The sequence below is a fragment of the Pristis pectinata genome, chromosome 5 (genome assembly GCF_009764475.1).
Source record: "Pristis pectinata isolate sPriPec2 chromosome 5, sPriPec2.1.pri, whole genome shotgun sequence".
Classification (NCBI taxonomy): domain Eukaryota; kingdom Metazoa; phylum Chordata; class Chondrichthyes; order Rhinopristiformes; family Pristidae; genus Pristis; species Pristis pectinata.
In genome coordinates this window covers 4083327-4100988 of record NC_067409.1, presented here as the reverse complement: position 1 = coordinate 4100988, position 17662 = coordinate 4083327, and the positions used below count along the sequence as shown (strand labels likewise).

The 17662-nt window shown below is 47.7% G+C and overlaps 1 protein-coding gene across 5 annotated transcripts in view; it reads left to right on the top strand.

The window, feature by feature from the left end:
* Positions 1–17662, top strand: part of LOC127570220 (riboflavin transporter 2-like) — a 53737-nt gene that overhangs the window by 13723 nt on the left and 22352 nt on the right. For 2 of the 5 annotated variants that reach the window (XM_052015512.1, XM_052015513.1), the window contains exon 1: positions 10151–10481. The exons of 1 other annotated variant lie outside the window; for it this stretch is intronic. The gene's annotated coding sequence lies outside the window, so the exon portion shown is untranslated. Of the gene's footprint in view, positions 1–10150; positions 10482–12776; positions 12819–17662 lie in introns of those variants that run through there. 2 more of the 5 variants (XM_052015515.1, XM_052015517.1) reach the window with 2 other exon arrangements.

Below are 17662 nucleotides of genomic sequence, written 5' to 3'. Positions count from 1 at the left end.
CATTACCTCTCACGTTTGCTTGTGTTTGGCCCATATCCCTCTAACTCTTTCCTATCCATGTACCTGTCCAAATGTCTATCAAACACTGTAATTGTACCCGCCTCTACTGCTTCCTCTGGAAGCTCGTTCCATATCCCCACCACCCTCTGTGTGGAAAACTTGCCTCTCAGGTCCACTTTAAACCTTTTCCCCCCTCACCTTAAACCAAAGCCCTCTGCTTTAAGACTCCCCTACCTTGGGAAACAGACTCTGGCTGTCTACCCTATCTGTGCCTCTCAGATTTCATTTACCTCTATCATGTTGCCTCTCTGTTTCCTTCGCTCCAGGGAAAACAGATACTCACAACTCAAGCCCAACAATCCAAGCAACATCCTTGTGAACCTTTTCTGCACCACCTACAGCTTAATCACACCATTCCTGTAGCTGGGCGAGCAGAGCCATACATAACTCTCCAAGTGTGGCCTAACCAACCTTTTGTACATCTGTAACATGGCATCCCAATTCTTATACTCAATGCCTTGTCCGATGAAGGCAAGCGCACCATACACTTTCTTCAACACTCTCCGGGGTCCTGTCATTCGCTGTGTATGTCCTGCCCTGGTTTAATTTCCCAAATTGCGACACTTTGCAGTTGCCCGAGATAAATTCCATCCACCAGTCCCTTGCCCACTTTCCCAGTTGATCTGGATCCTGTCGGGAGAATATTGCCCCAGTCTGCTTCAGCTCTCCACACACAAAGAAAACATCATCTCAGGAACAATCTGGCAATCCCTAGATACAACCCTTCTCTTCCAAATTTATCCTTCCCTTGGTTAAGAGACCATATTCCACAATTTGATTTTCCAGCATTATCCTCATATCCTTTCATTCCCTTAATATCCAGGAATCCATTCATCCCACTTTTGAACAAACAACACAACTGAGCTTCTCCTCCCTGGGAAGAGAATTCCATTGACTCATCACCCTCCGAGTGAAGAAATTTCTCCTCATTTCACTGCTAAACAACTTACCCCTTATTTTGAGACCATGTCTTCTGGTTCTAGACACCTCAACCACCTTCATGAGCCCTCTAAAAATTTGTTTGTTTCAATGAGATCATCTCATTTGCCTAAGCTCTTTACGTAGGCAAATTGGTTTATTATTGTCACTTGCGGGCAGGTTTGCTAGAACTGTTGGGGAGGGTTTAAGCTAGTTTGGCAGGGGAATGGGAACTCGAGTGATAGGTCAGAGGTTGGTGCATTTAGTGTACAAGTAGATGCAGAGTGTAGAAAAATTGTCAGGAAGGATAAGCGGTTGAAAAGGCAAAATTGCAGTCAGTTGGATGGGCTGAAGTCTACTTTAATGCGAGAAATATCAGGAACAAGGGTGATGAACTTAGACCGTGGGTAAGTACATGGAACTATAACGTGGTGGCCATTACGGAGACTTGACTGTCGCAAGGGCAGGAATGGCTGCTGGATGTCCTGGGGTTTAGTTGTTTGAAAAGGAACAGGGAGGGAAGTAAAAGAGGTGGGGGAGTGGCCTTGCTTATCAGGGACAGTGCACAGCTGTAGAAAGGGAGGACGTCCTGGAGGGATCGTCCACTGAGTCAGTGTGGATGGAAGTCAGAAACAGGAAGGGAGCGATAACTCTATTAGGAGTATTCTACAGACCACCCAATAGCAGCAGAGATGCTGAGGAATAGATCAGGAGGTAGATTTTGGAGAGGTTCAAAAATAACAGGGTTGTTGTCATGGGTGATTTCAACTTCCCTAATATTGATTGGCACCTCCTTAGTGTAAAGTGATAGATTGGGCAGAGTTTGTTAGGTGTGTACAGGAAGGATTCCTGACAGTATGTGGACAGGCCGACTAGAGGAGAGGCCATACTGGATCTGGTACTAGACAATGAGCCTGATCAGGTTTCAGATCTTTCGGTGGGAGAGCATTTTGGAGACAGTGACCATAACTCCTTGACCTTTACCATAGACTTGGAGATGGATAGGAGCAGACGATATGGGAAAATATTTAATTGGGGGAGGGGGAATTATGATGCTATTAGGCAGGAACTTGGGAGCGTAAATTGGGAAGATATTCTTGGGGAAGTGCACAACAGAAATGTGGAGGTTATTTAGGGAGTACTTGCATGGGGTTCTGGATAGGTTTGTCCCATTGAGGCAGGGTAAGGATGGTAGAGTGAAGGAACCGTGGTTGATGAGAGATGTAGAATATCTTGTCAAGAGGAAGAAAGAAGCTTACCTGAGGTTTAGAAAGCATGGATCAGACAGGGCTCTGGAGAGTTACAAGATAGCCAAGAGGGAGCTTAAGAATGGACTTAGGAGAGCTAGAAGGGGCCATGAGATGTCCTTGGCGAGTAGGATCAAGGAGAACCCCAAGGCCTTCTACACGTATGTGAAGAATAGGAGGATGACTAGAGTGAGGGTAGGACCGATCAGGGATAAAAGAGGAAACATGTGCCTGGAGTCGGAAGAGGTAGGGGGAGGTCCTTAGTGAATACTTTGCTTCAGTATTCACCAGAGAGAGAGACCTTGATGTGTGTGAGGATGGTGTACGACAGGCTGATACGCTAGGGCATGTCGACATGAGGAAAGAGGATGTGCTGGAACCTTTGAAAAAGATTAGGATAGATAAGTCACTGCAGCTGGACAGGATATATCCAAAGTTATTACGGGAAGCGAGGGAAGAGGTTGCTGCGCCTTTGGCGACAATCTCTGTGTCCTCACTGGCCACAGGAGTAGTGCCAGATGATTGGAGGGTGACAAATGTTGTTCCTTTGTTTAAGAAAGGGAGTAGGGATAACCCTGGAAATTACAGACCAGAGAATCTTACAGTGGTGGGAAAATTACTGGAGAAGATTCTTAGAGACAGGATTTATGGGTATTTAGAGAAGCGTAGGCTGATTAGGGACAGTCAGCATGGCTTTGTGAGCGGCAGGTCCTGCCTCACGAGCCTGACTGAATTCAGAGCCTGAGGATGTCACAAAGCACATTGAAGGTAGAGCAGTGCATGTGGTGTACATGGATTTTAGTAAGGCATTTGAGAAGGTTCCTCATGGAAGGCTCATTCAGAAGGTCAGGAGGCATGGGGTCCAGCGAAACTTGGCTGTGTGGATTCAGAATTGGCTCACCCATAGAAGACAGAGGGTGGTTGTAGATGGAGCATATTCTGCCTGGTGGTCGGTGACCAGTGGTGTTCTGCAGGGATCTGTTCTGGGACCCCTGCTCTTTGTGATTTTTATAAATGATTTGAATGAGGATGTGGAAGGGTGAATTAGTAAGTTTGCAAATGATACGAAGTTTGGTGGTGGTGTGGATAGTGTAGAAGTTGCTGCAGGTTACAACAGGACATTGATAGGATGCAGAGCTGGGCTGAGAAGTGGCAGATGGAGTTCAACCCGGATAAGTGTGAAGTGATACACTTCGGGAGATTGAATTTGAAGGCAGAATACAAGGTTAATGGCAGGAGTCTTAACAGTGTGGAGGAACAGAGGGATCTTGAGGTTAACGTCCATAGATCCCTCAAGGTTGCTGTGCAGGTCGATAGGGTTGTTAAGAAAGTGTATGGAGTGCTGGCCTTCATTAGTCGGGGGATTGTGTTCAAGAGCCGCGAGGTGATGTTGCAGCTCTGTAGAACTCTGGTTAGACCACACTTGGAGTATTGTGTTCAGTTCTGGTCACCTCATTATAGGAAGGATGTGGAAGCTTCAGAGAGGGTGCAGAGGAGATTTACCAGGACGCTGCCTGGATTGGAGAACATTTCTTATGAGGATAGGTTGAGCGAGCTAGGGCTTTTCTCTTTGGAGAGAAGGAGGATGAGAGGTGACTTGATAGAGGTGTACAAGATGATAAGAGGCATAGATCGAGTGGACAGTCAGAGACTTTTTCCCAGGGCAACAATGGCTAACACGAGGGGGCATAATTTTAAGGTGATAGGAGGAAGATATAAGAGGGATGTCAGGGGTAAGTTTTTTACACAGAGAGTGGTGGGTGCGTGAAACGCACTGCCAGCAGAGGTTGTAGGGGCAGATACATTAGGGACATTTAAGAGACTTAGAAAGCCACACGAATGATAGAGAAATGGAGGGCTATGTGGGAGAGAAGGGTTAGATAGATCTCAGAGCAGGATAAAATGTCGGCACAACATTGTGGGCCGAAGGGCCTGTACTGTGCTGTAATGTTCTATGTTCTATGTACCAAGGAACAGTGGAAAAACTGTGTTTTGCATGCCATCCACACAGATCATTTCATCACATCAGTACATTGAGGAAAACCATAATAGAATGAAGAATCAAGTGTTACAGTTACAGAGAAAGTGCAGTGCAGGCAGACAATGTGGTGCAAGGGCCACAAAGAGGTAGACTGTGAGGTCAAGAGTCCATCTTGTTGTACTAGGGGACCATTCAATAGTCTTATAACAGCGGGATAGAAGCTGTCCTTGTCTGGGCTCCATCTTTGCTAATGAGCCAGACTTTCTTCCCCGGAACCAGTCTGGTGAATTTTAACTGCATTCCTTTATTGCAAGTATATTCTTTTCTAGATAAGGAGACCAAAATTGTACTTACAGCACCAGTCATCGTCTCACCAAGGCCCCATGTGATTGCAATAAGACATCTTCACTTTCAACTTAAATCCTCACCTTAGTAAAGGCCAACACTTGCCATCCGACTGCCTGCTGCACCTAGAGTTGGAGATATAGCACAGAGACAGGACCTTCGGCCCATCAAGCCCATGCTGACCATCAAGTTCAAGTTTATTGTCACAGGCTCACATACCCAGGGCATAAATGCCGTGAAAACTAGCATTTTGCAGCAACAGCACAGTGCATTACACACATGACAAACATAAGTTAACATAAATTATAGAACATAGAACACTATAGCACAGTACAGGCCCTTCGGCCCACAATGTTGTACTGACATTTTATCCTGCTCTAAGATCTATCTAACCCTTCGCTCCCACACAGCCCCCCATTTCTCTATCATTCATGTGTCTATCTAAGAGTATCTTAAATGTCCCTAATGTATCTGCCCCCACAGCCTCTGCCGGCAGTGCGTTACACGCACCCACCACTCTCTGTGTAAAAAAACTTACCCCTGACATCCCCCTTATACCTTCCTCCGTCACTTTAAAATTATGTCCCCTCGTGTTAGCCATTGTCGTCCTGGGAAAAAGTCTCTGACTGTCCACTCGATCTATGCCTCTTATCACCTTGTACACCTCTATCAAGTCACCTCTCATCCTCCTCCTCTCCAAAGAGAAAAGCCCTAGCTCACTCAACCTATCCTCTTAAGACATGCTCTCCAATCCAGGCAACATTCTGGTACATCTCCTCTGCACCCTCTCTAAAGCTTCCACATCCTTCCTATAATGAGGTGACCAGAACTGAACACAACCTGTGCTCAAAAATAGACAACAAAATAAACATAGCGACACTAGGGCAAGATTGAGAGACAGAAAAAGTAATGTAGACCAAGTGGAATTAGGGTTTCTCAGGTGGGTTCAAGAACCAGACGGCAGTGGGGAAGAAGGTGTTGTTGAACCTTGAGGTGTGGGTCTTCAGGCTCCTGTACCTCCTGCCTGATGGCAGCATCGAGAAGAGGGCACGGCCCTTATGGTGGGGGTCCCTGATCGTGGATGTCGCCTTCCTGAGGCATGGGTTTAGGATCAGGCTTAGGAGGTTTAGATGGGATATGAGGAGGAATGTTTCCCTCCAGAGGGGATTGGAATCTGGAACGCGCTGTCTGAGGGGATGGTGGAGGCAGAGGCTCGTGCTACATTGAAGGAACGTCTGGATGAATAAGACAAAATAAAATTTCTTTATTAGTCACACGTACATCGAAACACACAGTGAAATGCATCTTTTGGGTAGAGTGTTCTGGGGGCAGCCCGCAAGTGTCACCACACTTCTGGCGCCAACATATCATGCCCACAACTTCCTAACCTGTACGTCTTTGGAATGTGGGAGGAAACCGGAGCACCTGGAGGAAACCCATGCAGACACGGGGAGAACGTACAAACTCCTTACAGATAGTGGCCGGAATTGAACCCGGGTCACTGGTGCTGTAATAGTGTTACGCTAACCACTACACTACCGTGCCTGCCCAGATGAACCAACAAGGCATTGAAGCCACAGACCAATTGCAAGTAAATGGGATTAGTACAGTTGGATACTTGATGGTCGGCATGGACGTGATGGGCCGAATGGCCTCCTTCTGTATTCTTATGATAGTTTAAGAGAATCATAGGATTCTCCCATAGACACGTTCTCCCCGTGTCTGCGTGGGTTTCCTCCAGGTGCTCCGGTTTCCTCCCACATTCCAAAGACGTACGGGTTAGGAAGTCGTGGGCATGCTATGTTGGCGCCGGAAGCGTGGCGACACTTGCAAGCTGCCCCCAGAACACTCTATACAGAAAGATGTATTTCACTTGTGTGTTTCGATGTACATGTGACTAATAAAGCAGGGATTCAGTTTTCTGGATCATTGGAGCCTCTTTTGGGGCAGGTATGACCTGTTCAAAGAGGACAGGTTGCACTTGAATCCCAGGAGGACCAACATACTGGCGGGGAGGTTTGCTAAGGCTACTGGGGAGAGTTTAAACTAGAATTGTTGGGGGGTGGGATCCGTACTGGAGAGACTGGGGAAGAGGTGTTTGGCTTTCAAGTAGAGGAGGCTAGGAGTAAGTACCATAGGCAGGTGATAGAGAAGGGACGTGTTCATACAGGCTTGGGATGTGTCTATTTTAACGCAAGGAGTGTTGTGAACAAGGCGGATGAGCTTAGAGCTTGGATCGATACTTGGAGCTATGATGTGGTGGCCATTACGGAGACTTGGATGGCTCTGGGGCTGGAATGGTTGATTCAAGTGCCGGGTTTTAGATGTTTCAGGAAGGACAGGGAGGGAGGCAAGAGAGGTGGGGGAGTGGCACTGTTGATCGGAGATAGTGTCACGGCTGAGGAAAAGGTGGCCGTCGTGGAGGGATTGTCTACGGAATCTCTGTGGGTGGAGGTTAGGAACAGGAAGGGGTCGATAACGGTGCTGAGTGTTTTTTATAGGCCGCTCAATTGTGACAGGGTTATTGAGGAGCAGATAGGGAAGCAGATCCTAGAAAGGTGTGAGAATAACAGAGTTGTTGTGATGGGGGATTTTAATTTCCCAAACATCGATTGGCATCTCCAGACAGTGAGGGGTTTAGACGGGGTGGAGTTTGTTAGGTGTGTTCAGGAAGGGTTCTTGACACAGTACGTAGATAGACCTACAAGAGGAGAGGCTGTGCTTGATTTGGTATTGGGAAATGAACCTGGTCAGGTGTCAGATCTCTCAGTGGGTGAACATTTTGGTGATAGTGATCATAATTCCATCTCCTTTACATTAGTACTGGAGAGGGATAGGAACAAACAGGCTAGAAAGGTGTTTACTTGGAGTAAAGGGAATTATGAGGCTCTCAGGCAGGAAATTGGAAGATTAAATTGGGAACAGATGTTCTCTGGGAAAAGTACAGAAGATATGTGGCAAATATTCAGGGGATATTTGTGTGGAGCTCTGAACAGACATGTTCCGATGAGACGGGAGTCGTGATAGGATACAGGAACCGTGGTGTACAAAGGCTATAATAAATCCAGTCAAAAGGAGAAGAAAAGCTTACAAAAGGTACAGAGAGCTAGGTAATGTTAGAGGTCTGGAGGAGCACAAGGCTAAAAGGAAGGAATTTAAGAAAGAGATTAGGAGAGCCAGATGGGGACATGAGAAGGCCTTGGCGGGCAGGATTAAGGAAAACCCCAAGGCGTTCTACAAGTATGCGAAGAGTAAGAGGATGAGATGCGAAAGGATAGGGCCTATCAAGTGCAGCAGTGGGAAAGTGTGTATGGATCCATAAGAAATAGCGGAGGTACTTAATGAATACTTTACGTCAGTATTCACCACGGCAAAAGATCTGGGGGATTGTAGTGGGGACTTGCAGCAACCTGAAAAGCTTGAGCATGTAGATATTAGAAAAGAGGTGGTGCTGAAACTTTTGGAAAGCATCAAGTTAGATAAGTCGCCGGGACCGGATGAGATGTACCCCAGGTTGCTGTGGGAGGCGAGGGAGGAGATTGCGGAACCTCTGACAATGATCTTTGTGTCGTCCATGGAGACGGGAGAGGTTCCAGAAGATTGGAGGGTTGCGGATGTTGTTCCCTTATTCAAGAAGGGGAGTAGGGATAGCCCAGGAAATTATAGACCGGTGAGTCTTACCTCAGTGGTTGGTAAGCTGATGGAGAAGATCCTGAGAGGCAGGATTTATGAATATTTGGAGAGGTATAATATGATTAGGAATAGTCAGCATGGCTTTGTTAAGGGCAGGTCCTGCCTTATGAATCTGATTGAATTTTTTGAGGATGTGACTAAGCACATCAATGAAGGGAGAGCAGTAGATGTAGTGTATATGGATTTCAGCAAGGCGTTTGATAAGGTACCCCATGCGAGGCTTATGGAGAAGGTGAGGAGACATGGGATCCAAGGGGACATTGCAGTGTGGATCCAGAACTGGCTGGCCCACAGAAGGCAAAGAGTGGTTGTTGAGGGGTCGTATTCTGAGTGGAGGTCGGTGACTAGTGGTGTACCTCAGGGAGCTGTACTGGGACCCTTACTATTTGTGATTTTTATAAATGACCTGGATGAGGAAGTGGAGGGGTGGGTTAGTAAGTTTGCAGACGACACAAAGGTTGGGGGTGTTGTGGATAGTTTGGAGGGCTGTCAGAGGTTACAGAGGGACATAGATAGGATGCAGAGTTGGGCTGAGAAGTGGCAGATGCAGTTCAACCCAGATAAGTGTGAAGTGGTTCATTTTGGTAGGTCAAATATGTTGGCGGAATATAGTATTAATGGTAGGACTCTTGGCAGTGTGGAGGATCAGAGGGATCTTGGGGTCTTAGTCCATAGGACACTCAAAGCGGCGGCGCAGGTTGACTCTGTGGTTAAGAAGGCATATGGTGTATTGTCCTTCATCAATCGGGGAATCGAATTTAGGAGCCGGGAGGTATTGTTGCAGCTATATAGGTCCCTGGTCAGACCCACTTGGAGTACTGTGCTCAGTTCTGGTCGCCTCTCTACAGGAAAGATGTGGAAGCCATAGAGAGGGTGCAGAGGAGATTTACAAGGATGCTGCCTGGGATGCGGAGCATGCCTTATGAAAGCAGGTTGAGGGAACTCGGCCTTTTCTCCTTGGAGAGACGGAGGATGAAGGGGGACCTGATAGAGGTGCATAAGACGATGAGAGGTATTGATAGGGTAGATAGCCAGAGGCTTTTCCCCAGGGCTGAATTGGTGGCCACAGGAGGACATAGGTTTAAGGTGCTGGGGAGTAGGTACAGAGGAGATGTCAGGGGTAAGTTTTTTTTACTCAGAGAGTGGTGAGTGCGTGGAATGGGCTGCCGGAAACGGTGGTGGAGGCAGATACGATAGGGTCTTTTAAGAGACTGTTAGATAGGTACATGGAGCTGAGTAAAATAGAGGGCTATGGGTAAGCCTAGTAATTTCTAGGGTAGGGACACGTTTGGCACAGCTTTGTGGGCCAAAAGGCCTGAATTGTGCTGTAATTGTTCTATGTTCTAACAAAGACAACACCGTCTACACCTCGCTGCCTCGGAAAAGCAGCCAACATAATCACAGACCCCACCCAACCCGGACATTCTCTCTTCTCCCCTCTCCCATCAGGTAGAAGATACAAAAGCCTGAAAGCGCGTACCACCAGGCTCAGGGACAGCTTCGATTCCGCTGTTATAACACTATTGAACGGTCCCCTAGTACGACAAGATGGACTCTTGACCCCACAATCTACCTCGTTATGGCCTTGCACGTTATTGTCTGCCTGCACTGCACTTTCTCTGTAGCTGTGACACTTTATTCTACATTCCGGTTTGCTTTTTACTACCTCGATGTACTGATGTATGGAATGATCTGTCTGGATGGCACGCAGTGCTTTTCACTGTACCTCAGTACATGTGACAATAGTAAACCAATTTACAAATATCTTCCTGAATGGCGGGGCAAGGATGAGGGGCCGAATGGCCCATTCCTGCTCCTAGTTCATGAATAATATCGGGAGGGAAGGGAGTGACCAGGAAGTATAAAACAGCATCTGCCAGGCTCCTAACAAAGAGTGAAATGTTGCAATGGAAGAGTCAGTGAAACCAGAGTTCGCTTCCGCCTCTGACTGAGCAACAGTTGTGCCGGCGATTCAAGGAATGGAGTAATTCGGGGAATTTTTTTTAAAAAAAGCTGCCCCTCCTCCTCTTGTTCAAACGCTGCCTGATGGTCCTATGGTGAGCTCGGACCAACGGCTGGAGTCCCTTTAAATCAGCACCTCTTTGCTGAGTCACGGAGCCCGTTCGCTGCTTGGGCCAGAGGAGCAGTTCATTTCCTTTAAACCTGCTCCTTGCACCGCGTTCCAGTGTCTGGTGATCGGAGCGTTTAAACCTCGGCCCTTCAAAGGGGGAAGGCAGGTGAGGCAGAGAAATGCGTGGGGTTTGTGTTAGACTGGGTGGATGAGAGAGAGAGAGAGAGAGAGAGAGAGAGGCTTTAAAGACAAAAGTAACCACGCAGCGTGACAACTAACCTACCGGAACTGTAACAGTTTGTCCCTATTGTTGGCGCTTCATTTGCCGAGGTACGGTGGGCCAGGAGCTAGTAAATGGGATTAAAACAGATGGGTGGTGGTGGGGTATTGAGGTGGTGAGTCCAAGCAAGGGTCTGTTTGTGTGCCATGTGGCTCGGTGACCCATTAACCGGGGTCCACCGCCAGCGATGATTATTGTGGGTTTATAGCAGATCCGGGTCGTTTAAGGAGTTGGGTTCAGTTTTGGTCACCCTGCTGTAGGAAAGATGTCAGTAAGCTTTTGGTGGCGTTTAAGAGGCTTTTAGATAGACACATGAATATGGAGGGAGATGGATGTTACACAGGAGGAGGCCATTTGGTATAAATTGGCATCAAGATCGGCACAACATTGGGGCCGAATGGCTTGTCCTGTACTATACTGTTCTATGTAAGCTGGAAAGAGCTGGAAGGCAAATGCAATGTTAGCATTCACTTCAAGAGGACAAGAATATAAAAGCAATGATGTAATGCTGAGGCTTTTTAAGGTGTTGGTCAGACCACATTTGGAGTATTGTACGCAGTTTTGGGCCCTGTATCTAAGGAAGGGTGTGCTGGCATTGGAGAGGGTCCAGAGGAGGTTTATGAGAATGATCCCAGGAAAGAAAGGGTTAATGTACGAGGCGTGTTTGATGGCTCTGGGCCTGTACTCGCTGGAGTTTAGAAGGATGGGGGAGGGGAGGGGGTCTCATTGAAACCTACTGGCTATTAAAAGGCCTGGATAGAATGGACGTGGAGAGGATGTTTCCATCAGGAGAGTCTAGGACCAGAGGGCACAGCCTCCGAATAAAGGGACATCCCTTTAGAACAGAGATGAGGAGGAATTTCTTCAGCCAGAGGGTGGTGAATCTGTGGAATTCATGGCCACAGATGGCTGTGGAGGCCAAGTCATTGGGCGTATTTAAGGCAGAGATTGATAGGATCTTGATTAGTAAGGGAGTCAAAGGTTATGAGGAGAAGGCAGGAGAATGGGGTTGAGAGGGATAAATAAATCAGCCATGGTGGAATGATGGGGCAGACTTAATTGGCCGAATGGCCTGATTCTGCTTCTATGTCTTATGGAGTGCAGAGGAGATTCACGAGGAAGTTGCCAGGATTCACTTATGGAGAGAGGTTGAGACTTTATTCCTTGGAGTGTAGAGGAATGAGGGGTTATCTTATAGAGGTGTATAAAATCATGAGGGGCATAGATAGGGTGAATGCACACAGTCTCTTTCCCAAGGCTGGGGAATCAAGAACTAGAGGGCATGGGTTTAAGGGGAGAGATTTGATAGGAACTTGAGGGCCAACTTTTTCAGCCAGAGAGTGGTCAGTATGTGGAACGAGCTGCCAGAGGAAGTGGGTGAGGCGGGTACATTAACACATTTTAAAAAGCAGCTACATAGGGTAGGAAAAGTTTTAGAGGTATATGGGCCAAACGCGGGCAAATGGGAATCTTGGTAGGCATGGACCAGTTGGGCTGAAGGGCCTGTTTCCTTGCTGTATGACTCCCTGTGAGTGAGAGCAGATGCCGGATATACCCTGTGGGTCGGACATTGACCGTGTGGGTGATTTCCCGCATCTAGAGGCATGTATTATTGTTGCTTGGAATTTCACTTGGGAGCCTTGCTGAACTTATTTGTGCCTCTCTATATAATTTCAAACAAATGTGAATAAAATCACACACAATGCAGCAGATTGTGGGCCGAAGGGCCTGTTTTGCGCTGTATGGTTCTATGGATTAATGAATTTTAAATAGACTGGCCTTTGGGAACAACCACGGATCGGATCTGACCCTGCTCACCGACCGGACACCGGCACTTGCCGGGCCCCACGTTGTATCCATTCATGTTACCATCCGACAACGCGCTCCGCCAATCACCACCTCCCAGCCGGGGAAGGGGGCGGGCGTAAGTGTTGAATGGCGGCACCGTTGTCCAATCCACTTCCGCCCTCTGTGCGCCGTCACAAGGTCATTGCTACACGCGATGGGGAGGTGCAATGTGACCGGCAGTGGGTTTAATCCCAGTGTTGGGATGCATTGAAAGGAGAGGCACATGCATTGAAAGGAGAGGCACATGCATTGAAAGGAGAGGCACATGCATTCAATGCGTTTTTTAAAAAAAAGTAGAGACAAATAGTTTAAAAAAAGCACTTTACATTTCAGCTGAAATCCCCCCTCACCTTTCGGATCCACCCACAATCACAGGTATGTTTAAGGTATTCGCTGCGCTCCAGAAATGCATGCTGTTGATTTTTAGCTGTGACCCATACCTTCCCAAAGCGACCCTAGGCCACAGTTCTACTTCAATCTTCGCGGCATTCGGTACCTCTGCCACCCCTCCTTCCTTTGAAATATCAAAGATTGTAAGCTTAGACTCTTATAATGGAGAGAGAGATACAGCGCGGATTCAGGTCATCCGCCTGACGTTTGCACTAATCCTACTTTCTCCCTGCACTAGAGATTTTATCTGAGCCCCCAGTCCACCTCTCCCCCAAGTTTTTACCTGTGGCTACAGACCGATTCAGTTTACCAGCAAGGCATTTGATAAGGTACCCCATGCAAGGCTTATTGAGAAAGTAAGGAGGCATGGGATCCAAGGGGACATTGCAGTGTGGGTCCAGAACTGGCTGGCTCACAGAAGGCAAAGAGCGGTTGTTGAAGGGTCGTATTCTGCGTGGAGGTTGGTGACCAGTGGTGTACCTCAGGGATCTGTTCTGGGACCCTTATTCTTTGTGATTTTTATAAACGGCCTGGATGAGGAAGTGGAGGGGTGGGTTAGTGAGTTTGCGGATGACAAAGGTTGGATGTGTTGTGGATAGTATAGAGGGCTGTCAGAAGTTACAGCGGGATATAGGTAGGATGCAAAGTTGGGCTGAGAAGTGGCAGATGCAGTTCAACCCAGATAAGTGTGAAGTGGTTCATTTTGGTAGGTCAAATATGATGGCAGAATATAGTCTTAATGGTAGGACTCTTGGCAGTGTGGAGGATCAGAGGGATCTTGGGGTCCGAGTCCATAGGACGCTCAAAGCGGCTGCGCAGGTTGACTCTGTGGTTAAGAAGGCATATGGTGTATTGTCCTTCATCAATCGGGGAATCGAATTTAGGAGCCGGGAGGTATTGTTGCAACTACGTAGGACCCTGGTCAGACCCCACTTGGAGTACTGTGCTCAGTTCTGGTCGCCTCACTACAGGAAAGATGTGGAAGCCATAGAGAGGGTGCAGAGGAGATTTACAAGGATGCTGCCTGGAATGCGGAGCATGCCTTATGAAAGCAGGTTGAGGGAACTTGGCCTTTTCTCCTTGGAGCGACGGAGGATGAGAGGTGACCTGATAGAGGTGTATAAGATGATGAGAGGCATTGATCATATGGATAGTCAGAAGCTTTTCCCCAGGGCTGAAATGGTTGCCACAAGAGGACACAGGTTTAAGGTGCTGGGGAGTAGGTACAGAGGAGATGTCAAGGGTAAGTTTTTTTTACTCAGAGAGTGGTGAGTGTGTGGAATGGGCTGCTGGCAACATTGGTGGAGGCAGATACGATAGGGTCTTTTAAGAGACTTTTGGATAGGTACATGTAGCTTAGAAAAATAGAGGGCTATGGGTAAGCCTAGTAATTTCTAGGGTAGGGACACGTTTGGCACAGCTTTGTGGGCCAAAGGGCCTGAATTGTGCTGTAGGTTTTCTATGTTTCTAAGAAGCGGCCAATGCATTCAGATGCTGGAAACACTCAGCAGGTCAGGCAGCATCTGTGGAGAGAGAAACAGTTAATGTTTCGTGGAGATGAAATACTCTCCACCTGCCTGGATGAGTGCAGTTCCAGCCATTCTCATGAGGTTTGACACCATCCCCAGATAAAGCAGCCCACTTAAGATATCTTTATTAGTCGCATGTACATCGAAACACACAGTGAAATGCATCTTTTGTGTGGAGTGTTCTGGGGGCAGCCCACAAGTGTCGCCACGCTTCCAATGCCAACATAGCATGCCCACAACTTCCTAACCTGTACGTCTTTGGAATGTGGGAGGAAACCGGAGCACCCGGAGGAAACCCACGGGGAGAACGTACAAACTCCTTACAGACAACGGCTGGGATTGAACCCTGGTCGCTGGCGCTGTAATAGCATCACGCTAACTGCTACACTACCATGGCTGCTAATAGGAACTTCATCTAATATCCTGAATGTCCATCTCCTAGAGTTACATTGCATGGAGCTTAAGCCCTCCATGCCGACCAAGTTACCTACCTGAGCTAATTCCATTTGCCTGTGGTTGGCCCTTGTTCCTCTAAACCTCTTCAATCCATGTACCTGTCCAAATGTCTTTTAAACATTGTATTGGACCCACCTCTAGCACTTCCTGTGGCAGTTCGTTCCATGTACGCACCACCCTCTGTGTGAAGAAGTTGCCCCTCAGGTCTCCTTTAAATCTTTTCCCTCTCACCTGAAACCAATGCCTTTAATCCCCCTATCCTAGGAAAAATTGGCCATTCACCTTACTTACGCCTCTCATGATTTTATAAATCTCCATAAGTCACTCCTATGCTCCAGGGAAAACAGTCTCAGCCGATGCAATCTCTCCTTGTAACTCAATCCCTCCAGTTACGATCTCTCTGACTCTTTTCAGTGGAAACCGTAGACAGAGTCAATGGAGAGGAGGTTGCTTTCTGTGATGGACTGGGCTGTGTTCACAACTCTCTTCGGTCCGAGGCAGAGCAGTTGCCGTACCAAGCCGTGATGCATCCAGATAGGGTGCTTTCTATGGTGCATCGATTAAAAATTGGTGAGAGTCATCGGGGACTACCCAGTGAAGATAAAGGATCAGTGATATATTTCCAACTTATTGTGTGCATTTCTGGTTGTCCGTTACAGGAAGGGTGTGGAGGCTTTGGAGAGGGTGCAGAAGAGGTTCATCGGGATGCTTCCTGGATTAGAGAGTATGAGCTATAAGGAGAGGTTGGACAAACCTGGGTTGTTTTCTCTGGAGCATGGGAGGCTGAGGGGAAACCTGATAGAGGTGTATAAAATTGTGAGAGGCATGGATAGAGTAGACAACAATCTTTTTCCCAGGGTAGAAACGTCAAAGACCAGAGAACATCATTTGTGAGGGGGTAAGTTTAAAGGAGATATGCACGGCAAGAATTTTACACAGAGAGTGGTGGGTGTACGTTCTGCGTGGGTTTCCTCCGGGTGCTCCGGTTTCCTCCCACATTCCAAAGATGTATGGGTTAGGAAGTTGCGGGCGTGCTATGTTGGCGCCGGAAGCGTGGCGACACTTGCGGGCTGCCCCCAGAACACTCTATGCAATAGACGTATTTCACTGTGTTTTGATGTACGTGTGACTAATAAAGATATCTCATCTTCTCTGGTACCTGGAATGCGCTGCCAGGGGTGGCAGTGCAGGCAGCTACGGTAGTGGCATTTAAGAGGCTCTTGGGTAGGCACATGAATATGCAGGATATGGAGGGATTGGGACCGTGTGCAGGCAGAAGGGATTGGTTGAATTTGGCATCGTGTTCGGCACAGACGTTGTGGGCCGAAGAGCCTGTTCCTGTGCTGTACTGTTCTATGTTCTTAACCCGGTATGGTTTGCAACTTGGAGGGACAGCTACATGTGGTGCTGTTACCCTGACCCTTCTCGATGATAGCAGTCACGGGTCTGGGAGGTGTCGTGAGTGACTGCAGTGCACCGTGTAGACTGCAGCCACTGTGGAGGGGACGAATGTTCAGGGCGATGGCTGGGGTGCCAGTCAACTCTTGGACGGCTTGAGCTTCTTGAGTGATGTTAGAAGGAACCGTCCAATTCCAAAGCGACTTGTATCTACCTCTTGGCCATTTAAAGGTAGACCCCACCAATTTCAACAATCAGTAGGCAAGCACTGCCAGGTCACCACACACGGCTTCATAGAGTTGTACAGCACGGAAACAGGCCCTTCGGTCCAACTCCTCCATGCTGACCAAGTAAACTTGACCTTAGTCCCATTTCCCTGTGTTTGGCTCATATCCTTGAATATTCTCCCATTTACGATGTATTCCCTTCCCTTGTCTATCTTCCCTAAATGCATAGCCTCATAATTCTCCAGATCAAACTCCCTTTGCCAGTTAACCAGTCCCTCAATACCTACCTGCAGCTTTCTCCCTCATTATCAACCCCACTGTCAATTTTTGCTATCAAACACCAGACCTCTTAAGAGGCATTTAGACAGGCACATGAACATGCAGAGAAATCCCTCCAATCTCTGCATGGAGGGGTTGCAGAAGAGGTTCACCAGGATGCTGCCTGGATTAGAGGGCATGAGCTATAAGGAGAGGTCGGACAAACTTGGGTTGTTCTCTCTGGAGCGGTGGAGGCTGAGGGGAGACCTGATAAAGGTTTGTAAGATTATGAGAGGCAGAGATGGAGTCTAGACCCGTTAATTGCCCCTTCAGTCCAGGAGGTAACAAGGGAGGGACAACAACTGTCGGCGGCACGCTCTTCCCACTTTAATCCAGCTCAGATCCGTTAAGCAACGGCGTACGTCCTGAGCAGATGAAACAGATGCTCTGAGGGCACAGCATTCGATGAACTGCGTATGGATTCTAGAAAGATGTTTGAGGTTGGTTTCTTAAAAAAAGTAAAAGCTCATGGGAGCTGAGGGAAAGTAGAGAGTTAGATTAACAATTTGCTCAATTATAGAAAGCAAAGGGTAATGATTGACAGATGCTTTGGTGACCAGACCGCTGTGTGCAGCAGAGCTCAGTACTTGGTTCTGTGCCTTTTATTGTATATATTAATCATACTTTTACACAGAACCCATACAGCACAGGAACAGGCCCTTCGGCCCACCATGTCTGTGCTGAATGATGCCAATTTAAACTAACCCCATTTGCCTGCACGTGGTCCAGCGGGCTCTGCACAGAATGGCGGCTTGTTGTCGCCAGCCTGTGGCCGGGCAGCAGAACTGCAGGAAGTATCTCTCCAGTCACATAGAACAGTAGGGCACAGGAACAGGCCCTGCAGCCCTCGATGTTGTGCTGAGTAATTAAACTAGTAATTAAAACGCCTAACTAAACTAAT